General features: G+C 38.3%; 1 protein-coding gene across 3 annotated transcripts in view; it reads left to right on the top strand.

The window, feature by feature from the left end:
* The window catches only part of LOC146551962 (leucine-rich repeat and fibronectin type-III domain-containing protein 2), a 140,100-nt gene that overhangs the window by 35,587 nt on the left and 89,021 nt on the right, over window positions 1-15,492 (top strand). The window contains exon 2 of one of the 3 annotated variants that reach the window (XM_085258184.1): window positions 12,511-12,671. The exons of the other annotated variants lie outside the window; for them this stretch is intronic. The gene's annotated coding sequence lies outside the window, so the exon portion shown is untranslated. The remainder of the gene's footprint in view (window positions 1-12,510; window positions 12,672-15,492) is intronic. 3 annotated transcript variants of the gene reach the window in all.

Raw genomic sequence — 15,492 nt, 5'->3', positions numbered from 1 at the left:
GATGCTGCTCATGTGGGTGGTGTACTTATGGTTTGCCCAATAATCTTACACTTCAGTGAGTGAGAAGTGAGAAGCGTCATGTTGAGTGGGTTTTTAAAGCAACTGCAAGCCGTGAACCTGTGTTTAAATAATCTAGTGTATAATTCAATAAAGTGGCGCTTGTGTGTATTTTAGAATATGTTTATAGCTTTAAGAATTGTTCAGTGCTGATGAATTTTGACTACACAGCTCAAAATTTGTTTAGATTTTTGCTTCGATGCAGCACTATTTGCATTCTCTACTTGAGAAATGATGATGCAGTTTTTTTTCCCTGAGAAACAGACACAAGCCTACATGTCAAATTTGCACCAGTTCTATGACTAAAGGCTCCACCATTCCTCATTTCCCTGGGTAAAATAACTTTAGGTTTCCAGCCAGCCAGGCATATAAACACTGGAATTTGCACTGAGAAAAAAGGTAAAAAGATACAGGGAAGGAGTATCCAGAAGGAGTCTCATGTTAAGGGCAATCACATCTTGGCTTAGTTGGTTTTAGCTGTTTTCAAAGAAAGCTGTCAAGGGAGAAAACAGACAATACAGCTAAAGGCAAAAAGCAACCGGGCCCACAGTATAATGTCATTACATGCTCATGATTGATTTATGTTGCTAGGCTTTCTTTTCATTATTGGTTCAAGTTAATCTTGCAATAATTTTTTTCTGGCAGACAATGCAATTTAATCTTATTATTACTATGCTCACAGTTTGCCAGAAGGTAAAAGGACACATTTCATTGTTTCTACCTTGACCTTATCTACCATATCAAAGAACACATATTCTTTCATAAACTCTTTTAATTAAATTCCTCTCAATAGTCGTTACTCATTTGTAGGTGATGCACATGTGATCACTAATGTAATTGGAATACAGCCATCTATCCATTTTCTCAACCTCTCATCCTAGCCCAGATGTCATAGGAAACGAGGCAGGGTCGTCAGTCATCATGGGGGTAGAACGGAGACACAGCCATTCATGCTCACATCTATGTCTAATTTGGAATCGCCAGTGATTCTATGTATAACAATAGGAATTCTCCAGAGATTTTCCAACAATGCATTCCACAGTAAATCTACAAATGTCAACTAAAACCCATTAATATGTGTGCAAATTACACCCGTCTAGATTTAAGATACTTATAAGTCATTGTTAAATTATGTTAAATGTTACCAAATGTTATGCTCAAACACAGAATTTTCTAGCTTTTGAAAAGTTGGTGGACGAGAAATGTCAGTGGATCATAATTAAGTCTCCATCCTCTGGGATACAAAATTTCATACCATGTCAGCTAATACATTTTGCTGGAAGAGTCTCCTACACACCAGACTTATCGATACAGCCATAGCCAGATATGAAAATGAAGTATATACCTTATGTAGAATAATTTCAGCTACTCCCTTATTCCACTGGATCAACAAAGAAGATAGCTCTAAATGTTTGATTTGGTAGATTTTTACACCAGATGCCGTTCATGACATAACCCCAAAGTGATATGTGTTTTCTTAATGTCAGACCAGGGGTTTTGCTTGTTAGGAAAATGTGTAAATGACTAGACTACAGAGCCTCTGAAGAATATAACTAACTACTTATATGATTCTTAAATATGAGCAGACCATGTTCACTTAGTTAGTGCCAGTTTCTTGCTCGTCTCCTAAGGTGTAAAGCTACATGGTACTAAAATTTATTGTGCATTTAGTGTCAGTGATATAATATTGTTACATTCTCAACATATGGAATAGATCAGCAGGGTTTCCTGCTCATGGCAGATTGTTATTCAGGTCATGCCAGCTGAGATCAAAGGTTGCAGAGCCAATATGTTCTTACTGCAGTGTGTTCATTCCAGTTTCTGGTGTACGGGATTCTCTGTCTTTGGGCTTCCTTGAAAATGTGGATATTTAAGAAGCATTATGTGGTTGTGCTTAGTAAAGGACGAAGAAATTGTGGTGTGGGTGTGTTAAGTACCTGCTGCACTCCTGGTTATGAACAGTTTAGGATGGTAGTGAAATGTACCTGAGCTTCTTAGTGTTGAAGTAAATTAACTGATTAGCTAAGCACTACTGAGATAGGCTAACATGTATTGTACACATAGAAAGCGTGTCAGAGAGCATGGGACTTAACCTAGATTTAACACGCAGGGGTTACAAATTTGAAATACAGTAACAGAGAAAACACACCACGAGCAGAATCCTGTATGGGATGAATTGCATTCCATTGCAAGCTAGTTTCAAATGAGAGAACCTATTATAACCGCATTGTACTGTATTATTCCTAATGCACTGAATTAGGGCATAGTGCTGCATGCTGGCATTAAAGCTAGAATTATGCACACATTTAGTCTTTTATTCAGCAATAAAATTTGGAGATTGTTCTCCAAAAAATGTCCCACATCAGCCCTGGTTAGCAGTACAGTTCTGCTATAGATTAAACATGTGGTAGGTGTACAGTAAAGGAGCCTTTGTGCTTTTTCTCTCTCAGGTGCTATTTTGCTTCAGGCTTTATCAAAGCATGTTTCTGTTGCTGATAAGCAAACCACAGCAAAAGCTAACAGCTGCCTTGGGACACTGTAGCTACATTAGCCATAGCAGATTTCCAACCTTTACAGATGCTAATGCTCTGCCTCAAGGGAATAAGCCAAGAAGCTGACAACTGTACACAACTGAGGAAAGGAAATAATACGCTGCATGACATGATATGCATGAAGTGCAGGGCAGTGGTTTGCGTTAGCTTCTTTAATAGGGCTACCTTGTATTTCTGGTCTAGGGAAACAAAACAATTCAGTTTGAATCTGATTGTCTCTAAGAGTAGCTGTGTATATGGACCTAAACTAATAAGCTACTTAGCACAAGGAACCTAATAACAACCATGACATAATTATGTGCAGCAAAACACTAATGTGTGAAACAACAGACAAGCACATGGTGTAGCTCATGTAGCTATCGGCTCCCTAATTGTCTGTGTTAGCCTCTGTTGAGCAGCTGGAGGGACACAGTGTCACATATGATGGAAAAACAAAGCACTGACCCTTGGAACCCCAGCTGGAGTTACTCCGTAACATTCTCCATCCACGGAAAGAAATATCAGATTGCAGCTGACCTCAGTCCTGCTGCTCGAAATCCCAATGCCGCCATAAGAGGCTTTACTACAGGCTAGAGGCGGGTGAATAGGGATAATTTAATGAAACATTAGACAAGTGCACTCCACAGTCCTTTAACAAATTGCTTCTCTGACTGCCAAGCTTGGCTCAATTTGGGTTGCCTGAAGGAAGAGCCGAGTTAAAAGAGCAAAGAAAAGAGAAGAATGAGCAGTTATTCACCTGCAGCATTTGGGGGGGGGGACTTCAGATATGATGGTTCCTCAAAACAATTGAAATATTGGAGATGAAGCTGTGCTGTCATGCCGCCCTTAGAAATACTACTAGTGGATTTCAGAATTTTCTGCAGGATGGATTAAGTGTGATGGCAGGCTGTTGACTTCTGACCAGGAAAAGCAGAAGGCAGCACTTTCCCCGATCCACAGCCACCTATGGGCATAAACAGGTGGCTGCCGGGGTACTGGCAACGCTTATTGCCAGGGTAGGCGAGTAAACAGTGGCCTTGTTAAGATGCTGGCACAGCCCAGGAAAGCATTTTTTGTGGTGTCACAAAGTGGATTCACTGCCCATGGCTTCTTTGCGCTACATATTATTCTTAAGCTTAGGATTTAAAGGTAGCCCCTGAGTAAAGCCTTGAATTAGCTTAATGGGAAGGATCAGGCACGTGACTCAAACCTCACGTGCAGAGATAGTCACAAACAGCCATCTAAAACCAATATGATGATTGATTTTGTTTTGCTGGGAGAATGAATTATGCCCATGCATGTGTCTCTGTATTTCGGGTGGATTTGGAAGTGTGTGCGAGGCATATGGATCCCTGATGTCTCAATAATGAGGGCAGAGAAAGGCTCACAGACATAAAAATGTTTTTTGGCTGTACTCTTTTCTTGTGGGTGCATACGCTTTAAGATGTAACATTGTTCATCACATTGTTAGACTCTCCCACATACATTTATGTAAAGACACACAAACCCAAGACTGCCAAAGGGAAATGAAGAAACACTTTTTTATTGGTTGGGTTTCGCTTCACAGCATTGCATTCATCAAGCTAACATAAGCAAAGAGTGAAGTTTAAAACTGCTGCTGTTTTGCTTATGCTTAAGCAAATATGTATCTGGAAATGTTTTGGTCTAGCCTGACTACATTTTTTCAGGGTTTTTAAAGGAAAAATCAAGAAAATGCTATTAAACCATTTATTACCAAGTTTTTCTGGTAATTTACATTGTATAATAATTGTTGGCATCAAGATCAAAGATCATGCTTTTTTCATTGAACCTGTTTGAAAGACTTTCATTTATGCACAGAGCTGCTAGAGGTTACTTTGCTTCAAACATAACGACGGGTCAAACAAAAGATTGCAGAAAACAACAAAGAGGAGGACAGTTTCATTGAAAGAACAAATGAAAGCCGAGTACAGATTCATTGGACAGTATTGTTTGGTTCAAGATTCCCTGTAATTTAAAGTTTTATTAGTAGTGTGCAGACATAATAAGTAATACAGCTACATTAACAGGTTTGTAATCTGGGTGACATGATCCCTTTTCAACCAACCTTTATCATAGTAAAGCTCATTCATTTGAAATGAAATGCAGTAAACAGTACGAAGAACTATAATCAGATCACTCAAGATATTTTCTTAATACTTTGCATTAATTCAAAGTATTTTGTGTTACCATGCAATACAGTGTATTCCTCTAATCCATAGAAAGCCGAATTAGAAATATGCAGCAGATGCTGTTTCTGCCAAAGCTCATTGAGACGTACTTTGACACATCAGCTTATACTGGATGTAACACCAGCTAATGCAGGGTTTGTGCGTGTGCAGCGAACTGGCATTGTTGAGTGTTAGATTAATGCTGTGCTGCTGTGTATTGTCTAGGAAGTTAATACTGAAGTTTTTTACATGGTATGTTCTCCAGATTAAATTCTTTATTTTTTTTAAATAGAAGGTGATAGCATAATAATAATAATAATAATAACAATAACAATAAGAATAATAAGAATAATAAGAAGAAACAATGAATTAAATATTGTCAAATTTTATACTGTTAGTATTCAGCTGGCAGCTACTACAGTTTTCAGCATTTAGTTGACTAAATGCTGAATTTCTGTGAAACTAAGCCTAAATAAAGGCAGAGGTAAAGGAGCAGCAAGCTGCTGTATCCATAGTATCATATATTCAGCTGATGCTGTGAGCTATAGGCACATCTATAGCTTCAATCATAAAAGCTTGTGAAAGAAGTAAAAAGAGCACATTCATCATGTAAGGTGTCACTTTTTCCTTGTCTCTCATTACTGTCGTATCTCTAGTATGTTTCTAGTTGTTTCTCTTATGTCAGTGTGCTGTTCAGTGTGCTGTAACTGGATTGGGCAAAGAAGGATAACTGCTGCATTTTTGCCACAGCACAATTGATAGTCAGAAGTTGCCAATGAAATAAACCGATGGCACCGTATCACTTAATCTCAGCAGTATTATGGGAAACCACATCATGCTGATATAAGCTGTCACATATGATAAAATTTACAGCATATATTTCACAACAGAGCTCTGCTGTCATGCACATTTATTTAAATATTTACATATTTATTCTGAGTGGTCCCTTATTGTGTGATATCAGAAATGCTAACTGAATCTAATCGCTGCTTTGGATGACATAGCTGCCATTCTAGGTTGCAAAGAAAACTGTGAGGTGTTTTTCTGTGCAGTGAAGCCATTTAAATGGGTTCTTTGACCTCAGCTCACAGTCATCCTGAAAAAATCGGTTTCTTTCCTTTTCACGCTCTTTATTTTGCAGTGGTTTTTTCCACTGTGCATTGTGACTGGAGTTTCTTGTGACTCCTTATTCTGTGTCATTTCATGGCAGCAATAGATCACAGAAGAGAAGGAAACAACTGGGCTGATTTTTGTTTACCCAACACAAGACATTTGTATTTCCTCTTCAGTGAAAGAGGGAGAGCTGGGTGAGGAAAGGTTCTCGTTTGTAATAGACTCTGACCCATAAGGACACCACCACTAGCATTAAGGAAAGACTTGGCTATTGGTCCAGATCAAGAATTGCAAATCAAGTTCTTTCCAGCCTTAAGCTTATGACACGACATGCCAAAATATCTCAGCTTAGACTTATAATAAGAAAAAAATCTCAGTAAAGGCATTAGGAAAAGCTTGCATCCCTGAGATCTGTCTGTACACTCATAAGCACTTTGCACAGATCTGTGGTATGCAGGATCTAAATGAGTCCACAGGCTTTTTCTCAGGTAATGCTGACAAGCAGAACAATCACATTAAACTCTGCATGCGTCATTAAAATATCCATTGCTGGCTCTGTAGACAAGTATTAAGATCTCTCTATGGCAGGAGTTTGGGAAATTTACCTTTGATCAGGAAATATCCAGAAAGGCAGTACATAAGTAGGATTCATGCTTAATAATCAAAAGGGGCAGCGGTCTGTTTCTATTTCATTTTAAATCTTTGCTTTAGATTTTTTTTCCTTGTTCTTTTCATTTTTGAGGGATTAAACCTTTCACATATGTTTTACCATGTCCAGTCACAGTCTTGGAAGGTTGCCCATTGTAGCAGCTTTGTTTCAGCGCATTCACAGATATATTTCGACGTCAGAGGCCGGGATTAGTTTCTTTACACATGAGGGCAGAATGTCGCAGCCACAGTGTGGTCTGTTAGATTGTGTTAGATTATAACGTCACAGTGAGCAGAACGAGAAAATATAAACTGTAAAAATGACTGCCGTGTTCTCGAGCATTGAGCTGGACCCAGTGCATGCTGGTTTATTAAGACTATAACTTGCTAGCATTTAGCAAATTGACTGTGGAAGCCTTAGTAGGCTTTAAAGTACTAATGAGATCATCCAACAGTGCCTTAAGAACACCTCCACCCGCTGCAGGATGTAACAAGTAATTAGCTTTCCATATGAAATATTAACATGCATTTTTTTTTCTTGTAGGTCTCCTCATTTACCCAAAAAGCAGGAGAGCACTACATTAGTGTGACCAAGATCTTTATCTTTAAACCTCCATCCTCATTTGTACAATTTATTTTATCAAGTTCTTCAAGCTGTAGTGATATAAAAGATATTTGGCTTAGAAATGCAGAGATGTGTTTGAAGTGTATTAAGCATTACATCACAACTGGTCTATAAGGTCTATAAGCTATATGGTTAATAATTCTAAATAAAAGAATAAGGTTAAATATCAAAGAGGCAAACTGCAATTAGGAGATATGCTCTGACGCAAAATAACCAAAGTTTATAAAGTGCAACTTAAAAGTTTATTAATAACCTAAATGTGTGAGGAGAAAAAGAATTGTGGCATTGCTTTGTGGCATTCTTAGCCAACTTTTTTCCTAATAAAGTTGAAGAACTATCTCCTAAAAAGAAGTGGCTCCAAAAAGGTAGTTCAATGACAGAGCAATAGACTGGAAAATATGATATATATTCCTGTTCTCAACTCTTCCTCATTTAAGCCTTCTTGTTCCAGTAGTCCACTTCTATTCAGTGTATACAAGATCACAGGACCCTAAAAGCTTTCATCAGGAACTCAATGAGACGTGGCAAACAATACCAAATGCCAGCTTTAAGCTAATTGTACAATTTACCATCAAGTGCGGGATCTACCAAGGAAAGGCCCTGTCCCCGTTGCAGAGGGAGTGGCTGGCATCCAGAAATCCTACCAGTGGCTGGACAAAGGTGGACTGAAAGACAGCGCAGAGGCACTAATCATGGCAGCACAGGAACAAGCTCTCAGCACAAGATTGATAGAGGCTGGGGTCTATCACACCAGGCAAGACCCTGGGTGCAGGCTGTGTAAAGATGCCCCTGAGACAATCCAGCACATAACAGCAGGGTACAAGATGATAGCAGGCAAGGCATACATGGAACGCCATAACCAAGTGGCTGACATAGTGTACAGGCACATCAAAATGGGAGATGTCTAGGGTAGTTGAGAATGACCAAACTAAGATCCCGTGGAACTTCCAGATACAGACAGATAAACTGGTGATGGCTATTAAACCGGACATAGTAGTGGTGGACAAGTAGAGGAAGACGTCTGTAGTGATAGATGTAGCTATACCGACTGATAGCGACATCAGGAAGAAGGAACACGAGAAGCTTAAGAAATACGAAAGGCTGAGAAAAGAACTCAAGAAAATGTGGGTGTGGGTGAAGGCAATAGTGGAGGGAGGAAGACGACAAAGTGGACAAAAAAAAGATCTGAGATCTCTGTCCAGTAGAAAGCAGTCGCAGGAAAAGCAAAGACACACTGTATGACCTTCAAGCTCTGGTAGACGACCCGAATTGAAGGATAAAGACCGCCTCTCACAGCGAGAGGAGAATTTTTATATATTATAATATATTAAAAAGCTTCCTCTCGCAGTGAGAGGCGGTCTTTATCCTTCAATTCGGGTCGTCTACCAGAGCTTGAAGGTCATACACTGTGTCTTTGCTTTTCCTGCGACTGCTTTCTACTGGACAGAGATCTCAGATCTTTTTTTTGTCCGCTTTGTCGTCTTCCTCAAACAAAAATCCACACACATAAAAAAAAAAAATCCACCGAATTGAAGGATAAAGACCGCCTCTCACTGCGAGAGGAAAATTTTTAATATATTATAATATATAAAAATTCTTTAATGAACATAATTTTTTTTGTGTGTGTGGATTTTTGTTTGAAACTTTCTGAGCTGTGTGCATTAGTTAAAATCCATAATTTTATAGTTCAGATGATTTTTCATCAGCCATCTGGAAAATAGACACATTTCATTTACAATTGGAGACTTATTGTGAAGTATTGGGTTTGACAGGTGTGATGATTGTGGTGTTATTGTGTGCAGCTGAATAGAGCAACAACAAGGGCAGACAAGGAAAAGCAAAACTTAAGTTCTTAAATAAGTGTCAGTGCACAAGATTAAGACTGTCAGTTAGATTCTCAGGTAGCACAAACTAAATTCAAATTGCCTGTGTTTTTCAAACTTGAGTAAAGGTGGACTGTGCAGCTTCTGTGACAGCTTGATGTGACTGGTGTTATATGAATCATACAACAATGAAGTCTTTTTTTCATGAGGGAAACAATTACACAAGGACAACTCATAACAAATTGCAATGTTATTATCTTTTCACTGCCTTTTTCCAAAGAACAAAGAGTTCTTAATGACATTCTCTGGTAATATCACTCACTGGTATTCTACACGGCAGAAAATGTAAAGCACATTCAAAAACTATTCAACCTACAAGGTTTGCAGGAATGATTCATTAGCTGACTCATGTTAATCAGGGATGTATTGAAATATGTAACGTCCCTTGTTAACCTTTCATTTTGTGCTGGCTGAAAAAAACTGTAGTCAGCCAGGAGGCATAATGATCACTGTATGATAGATTTTAATAACATATTTATAACTCAGGAATGTAAGTAGAGTTTTTGGTTGATATGTCTGAGGATATAAGCCATTACTGGGTGATATGTGTAAAAGCCGGGCTAATGGTACATTATTTCATATAAAATCTTGGCAAATAATAATACTAGAATAAAAGAATAGCCAAGCTACATCCCATAAGTTGAAAATAATCAATAAATTGTGACACATTTAGTGGAAGAATACTTTACAATAAATCCATTCTATAAAATATTTGAAATGACCCCCCAAATATTATTAAAGGAGTAAATCATTACAAACTTGTAGCGCACAAAAAGTTCATAAAATGTTACTAATGTTCTACAGCACATATGGGCAGAAATCTGTGCCATCAGAAACTGTTTTCAGAAAAAGAAACTAATTTCAGAATAATAACAGAAATAACAGAAACTAATTTCAATTTAGTGATGATCATTTTCAAACCATAAATTCAATTTCAAATTAGACTAATTCAAATTCAGTTTTCAAAAGCATTTATTCAAGTTACAATTCAGATTCAATCTGAGCAATTCAAGTTCAAATTGAACTTATTCAAATTCAGTTTCTGATGGCACAGATTTCTGCCCATAAGCACATGTCATAAAAATGGACCGAGGTTTAAATTTAAACTCGTGGTGTTTTTTTTTCTTTCTTTAAAAAAAAACCCGAAATAAATATTATTATTTTTAGGTTGAAACCAATAGGCTAAAATTAGTTTTAAGGTTTAAAACAGTCAAGCTAAGGTTAAAGGTGGAAAAGTTAAGCTAACAGTACAGAAATGTTAGAAAGATGAACCAAATGGCAAACAGAACAAACCTACTATGATTTAAAGCTAACAGGCTGTGTTTGTGTTTTGAGTGTTAGTCATTTTCTACTGCATTCATCATTTAGATGTTTGTGAACTTTATATCTAATTACAGGCAGAGTGTTTATGTTAAAATTAATGCACTGAAGTAGTTATTCAGTCTGTTTGGGAGTGTCTTCTGACAACTGGGATGATTTTTTGTGTTCAGATAGATATGGATTTAAATATTAGAGCATTAACCCGACAACTCTAAAGGTTTCAGCCAAAGATTTACAGTTTCCACTCAGAGTCAATACGTGGTGTTTATGCGGCTCGCTGGATATCTGCTGGACAATGATACATTATAGTGACTTTAGAAGGGCACTTGAAGAAAAGAGACTTCAAAGAAGCAACTGAGATTGCAGCTGCCCAATCAGATCTCACTTTGGCAGGATAATAGCATTCAGGTCCCTGGAGGCAGAAATGAGGATGTGTCATAAATTATGAATTTCCATGAGAACAGATATGGATGGTGGTGTCATGCAATAATTGGCACAGCACTTAGCTCCAAGAGAAGCTGGCTGGTGGCTGAGTGATGTACACCGCGGGCACCTGCCTGGAAAACATGTTGAAGTGATTTGCAAAGTCAGCATGTCGCAAAGAAGCGTCCTTTATTACCATGTTGACCCAAGGCTGTATGATGGGCCACACAGTAGGGAACAACAGTAGGTTCAAGGTTAGAAGAAAACTGTGCCTATGGTGTGAACCTGGAATTGAAACTATACCCACACATCTTACCCAGCAGTGCAACTCTAAGTTCAGGCATGACGTAGTCAGGTAAAATGAGAAAAGTGATAAGCTAAAATGTACGTGTGTGTGTGAGTTTTAAATAATAAACCACACTGATTTCCAGTCAATGATAAGCGATCAGTAAACACTATCTTCATTAGAAAGATCTAAGCTATACCAAAACAACTTCACATTTTTCAGCAAAGAAACAATGCAGTGCATAACAAAGCATTTCAAAACACGCGTTCTTTAATTATATGCAGTCTTTGCAGATGGAAAGTTTGTGTGAAGGAAGGGGAAAATGGTAAAGCAATGTACAAGCTTACAAAGCATAAGAAGGTAAAATGCAATCTGAACCCAAACTGTACTTCTACGTACATAAAATCAGATCTCCCTCTGATTCTGCAACGACAAAATACCAGCATAAACTAGTAAAAAACACAAGTATATGCCGACCCCAGCCAAGCAGTCAAAGGTTGCTACAGCTGGCAAGACTTTTCTGTGAAGTGTTCCTTGACCTGGATTTCACCAACTTTGCTGTCAGTGTGTTAGAGCGCTCAAACACTAATAGAAAGACCTTGTTTCCTCATTAGGATAGAGATCTGTGCCAGTGTTTGGAGCAGTAGTCTAAATTTAACTGGTAATTATGTAACATCTCAGGGTGTGTTGTGGAGTAACACAAGTATTATTACTTCAAAGACTAAATAAGCAACATGACCCATAAATTTAAAAAAAGGAATGGATAATGTGGAATGCATTACTTTTTGAGTAATCCACAACAAACCTTATTATTAGACCAGTTGAACTGTTTTTAATTGATAGCTCAAGTAAAAACACTTTAAGGCAGCCACTATGCAAAGATCGTAGAGAGGTCCAGTCTTAGGTCAATGTCTTAATAAAACTTAAAGAGGTAGTTTAAACACAGTTCACATTTTACAGGTATCTGATTTTCTTATGAGTTAATTTTGATAGACTGTGTGTGCTTAGATCCTGATCTGATCATTATTAGAGCCACTCTTTAAAGATTAGAAAGGTGAGCCTCATGATCGCAGCAGTTGTGTTGGGAACATTGATTTTTAAAATTGTGATGACGCTATGCTTATTTTATGCATTTCCCCCCTAAAATGTAACAAATAAATTGTCTAAAAACAAAACACCAGTCATAAAGAAATCTTGGCATGTATCTTACTAGATATAATAAATCCAGAAACAACCAGCAAATATAGAGGCAGGTTTCAAAATTATGCTGGCCCCCAAAACAACAGAGCAAACTCCAGACCTCGGCTATAGGTTTCTAGGGCCACTCGTCTCTCTTCTTCTAAATAAACAGGATTAGAAGCCACACAAATGTCCAAGATCAGTGCCATTTCTCATCCCATCCTGCTCCCTGTCTCTCCGCATTGTTTTCCTGCAGGTGAAAAAGTGAACGGATGAGGTGGAGGACACACACATGCACGCACGCACGCACACACACACAGACACACAAGCACACACACAAACGTCACCTTGCAACATTCATCCGTGGGAGGAAGAGAACAACTTTGGATTGTTTGTTGCCCGCGGGAGGAATTCAAGGTCAGTGCATAGTGCGTTCACACACGAACTCACAGAGTCTGACTTGAGAACAAATAAACAGAAGGACAGTCTTCCTTTCTGTTGCTGCTTGACTATAATCATAAGCTTAATAGATAAATAATAGAGTTTTATATCGGTATTTATTGACAGTTCATTTCATCCTTGCATTCTTTCACCAGTTTTTTTTTTTTTTAATCCTTTTCACGTAAGCTTCCATCTTTGGTCATCCCTTTTTAACCCCCCCCAGACACACACACACACACTCTTCCTTCCTTCCTTTTCTTGATCTTGCAAGTCTTACTTCCCTCTTTCTTTTTTCTCTCTTCATTTCTTACTTCCTTACTCATCTCTGCTTGGCTCTGAATTTTATCCCCTCCTTCCTCTCTCATTTATTTTAATCCCCGCTTTCTTTTTCATTTTGCTTCTGCTGTCCTTCCTTCTGTCCTTTATCCCCCCTTAACATTTCTTATATCTAAATGGTAAATGGTAAATGGCCTGTATTTATATAGCGCTTTACTAGTCCCTAAGGACCCCAAAGCGCTTTACATATCCAGTCATCCACCCATTCACACACACATTCACACACTGATGATGGCAAGCTACATTGTAGCCACAGCCACCCTGGGGCGCACTGACAGAGGCGAGGCTGCCGGACACTGGCGCCACCGGGCCCTCTGACCACCACCAGTAGGCAACGGGTGAAGTGTCTTGCCCAAGGACACAACGACCGAGACTGTCCAAGCCGGGGCTCGAACCGGCAACCTTCCGATTACAAGGCGAACTCCCAACTCTTTAGCCACAAGAAAACCACAAGTCAACACACCAAACAAACATTAGGCTGTCCAAGGATTTTTTTTTCCCTATGAAGTCCACATACTGGGAAGAATTTGGATTTTAATTGCTTCCCCATAGATCCCTGCCTCACCAAGGAACTGGGTTAATTGCATAAGAAGACAGAGGCATTTTAATTGAATGCTGCCAGCCACAGTAACTCCAGCAAAGCCGTGTCGCAGGTTATTTAGCTACAGCTATGGAAATAAAGATGATATCCAGCTGTTTTCTGGGAATGACGACGCCAGTTTCAAAAAGCTTTTAAAGTGTCATTCCTGCAAAGACATCCTGACAGGATCTTGTTTACTGTGTCTATTTAGCAGTTCAATGTTGTAAGTGAGCTACACCTACAAAGGTTGCTTTAAGGTTAAATATAGTACAAAAACTTTACTTACTACTAAGTTTTCAAAGCCTTCACTTCATCTCAATCTAACATTGCTTCCTCTAACCGATTCCCATGGGGGAAGGGATTTGATATCCCTAAGCAGCAATGTATGAATCTATCCACTTCAAATTAACATGGTGTTTTTGCCAGGGTCTTAAGGGTGGATTGAAGTGAAATAAGATTAGTTCATCATGCTCATCTATTTGTTATAATCATGCCCCAAAAGTGTTGAAAACAAGCAAGCACTAAGGTTTCATGTTGACCACACAGTGGCATTAGTTGTGCACTTATTAGTTAACTTATAGTCCTCAGGCTGATCTCACAGCTGCATTATTAACCAAGAAACTGTTAAATGTCAGGATGATAAACTAATGCACTCAATGTGTGGAAGTCAAACGTTTTTATTCCCATTTTATTCCCAATTATATTGTGGGATTTTAGCCAGTCATTAGTAAGAACAGACAAGGATTTCACACAATACCTGATCATCCCTCCTCAGCCCCTCAGTTTATATCTAGCCTTCTTTCTCCCTCATTCTTTCTTTTCCTTGAATTTCCCTCCCCTGCCTTGTTCTTTCTTCTTTCGGCCTTCTCTGCTTGATTCTGTTTTATCAAGCTCTACTTCCTTTAGTTCTCTTATTCCTTGATTCCCTGATTGGTTTTATTGTTCCCTTCCTCACCCCCTGATTATTTTTTCTGCTCCCAGCCTCCCTCCTGTCATTTCTTCCTTATTTTTATTTTACTTCCTATATTCAAAAGACCTAAATTTGAATCAAAACTACTTCTAGATGCTAATAGAGGCTTGGAATAAATATCATGTACTGTATGTATACAAATTATAACAGGGTCAAATATACGCAGAACGCAGTCAGCTCTGCATGTGGCACTGGGCAAAACAACAGATTGATTTCATTAAATGAGTCTTGTGTAAATGCACTCTCCTATATTAGTACCTAATACAGAAATGGTATGGTGCAACTAAAAAAAGAGGCAGATTTAAATCAGCGAATTACAAAGTATGCAGTTGTCTGTTTTATCAAATAGGTTAAGTCTTTCAGTTTAACCAGTCTGTAGGATGTAGTATTAAACATGGAGAATATCAGAACAGTTTGCTTTAAAAAAAAAAAAAATAACTGAAGTGAGTCAGTTTCTGAACACTGTGTCATTCATTCATCTACTCACGCCATCTGCCCAGTCTGACTAACAAAAGAAGGTCTGGATCTGCCACATGTTTTTTATTGACATTACAAAAGAAAATGATGTGGAAAAAATGTGTGTAAATTGCTACATCTGACATACTCTACATCTATAATTAGACTACAGACATTTGAATGATCAAGAGTGAAAACTGCTTTGATATTGTTTATTTTTCTTGTAAAGTCAAGCCTTTCCTTTGTGACTTTTAAGGGTTCAAAGCTTTTCCCTTCTGCCTTTTTTTAAGTTTCTTCCTTACTCATCAGTCTGACATTGAATCTTTTGTCAGTTTCATATTTTTGTTCTCCCCATAATTTTCTCAGTTTCTACCTTACTTCTTGGTAACTGTAGACAGCTGTCATGGATTCAATGATACCTTTAGATGAGGTTAGGGCCATACACTAACAAACTC

Source organism: Mchenga conophoros, linkage group LG19 (assembly GCF_057382185.1).
Source record: "Mchenga conophoros isolate Kocher_MC1m ecotype Shallow Benthic linkage group LG19, M_conophoros_male_GT1.1, whole genome shotgun sequence".
Classification (NCBI taxonomy): Eukaryota; Metazoa; Chordata; class Actinopteri; order Cichliformes; family Cichlidae; genus Mchenga; species Mchenga conophoros.
Note: the sequence above shows the minus strand (reverse complement) of the source record. Positions and strands in the feature narration are given on the sequence as shown.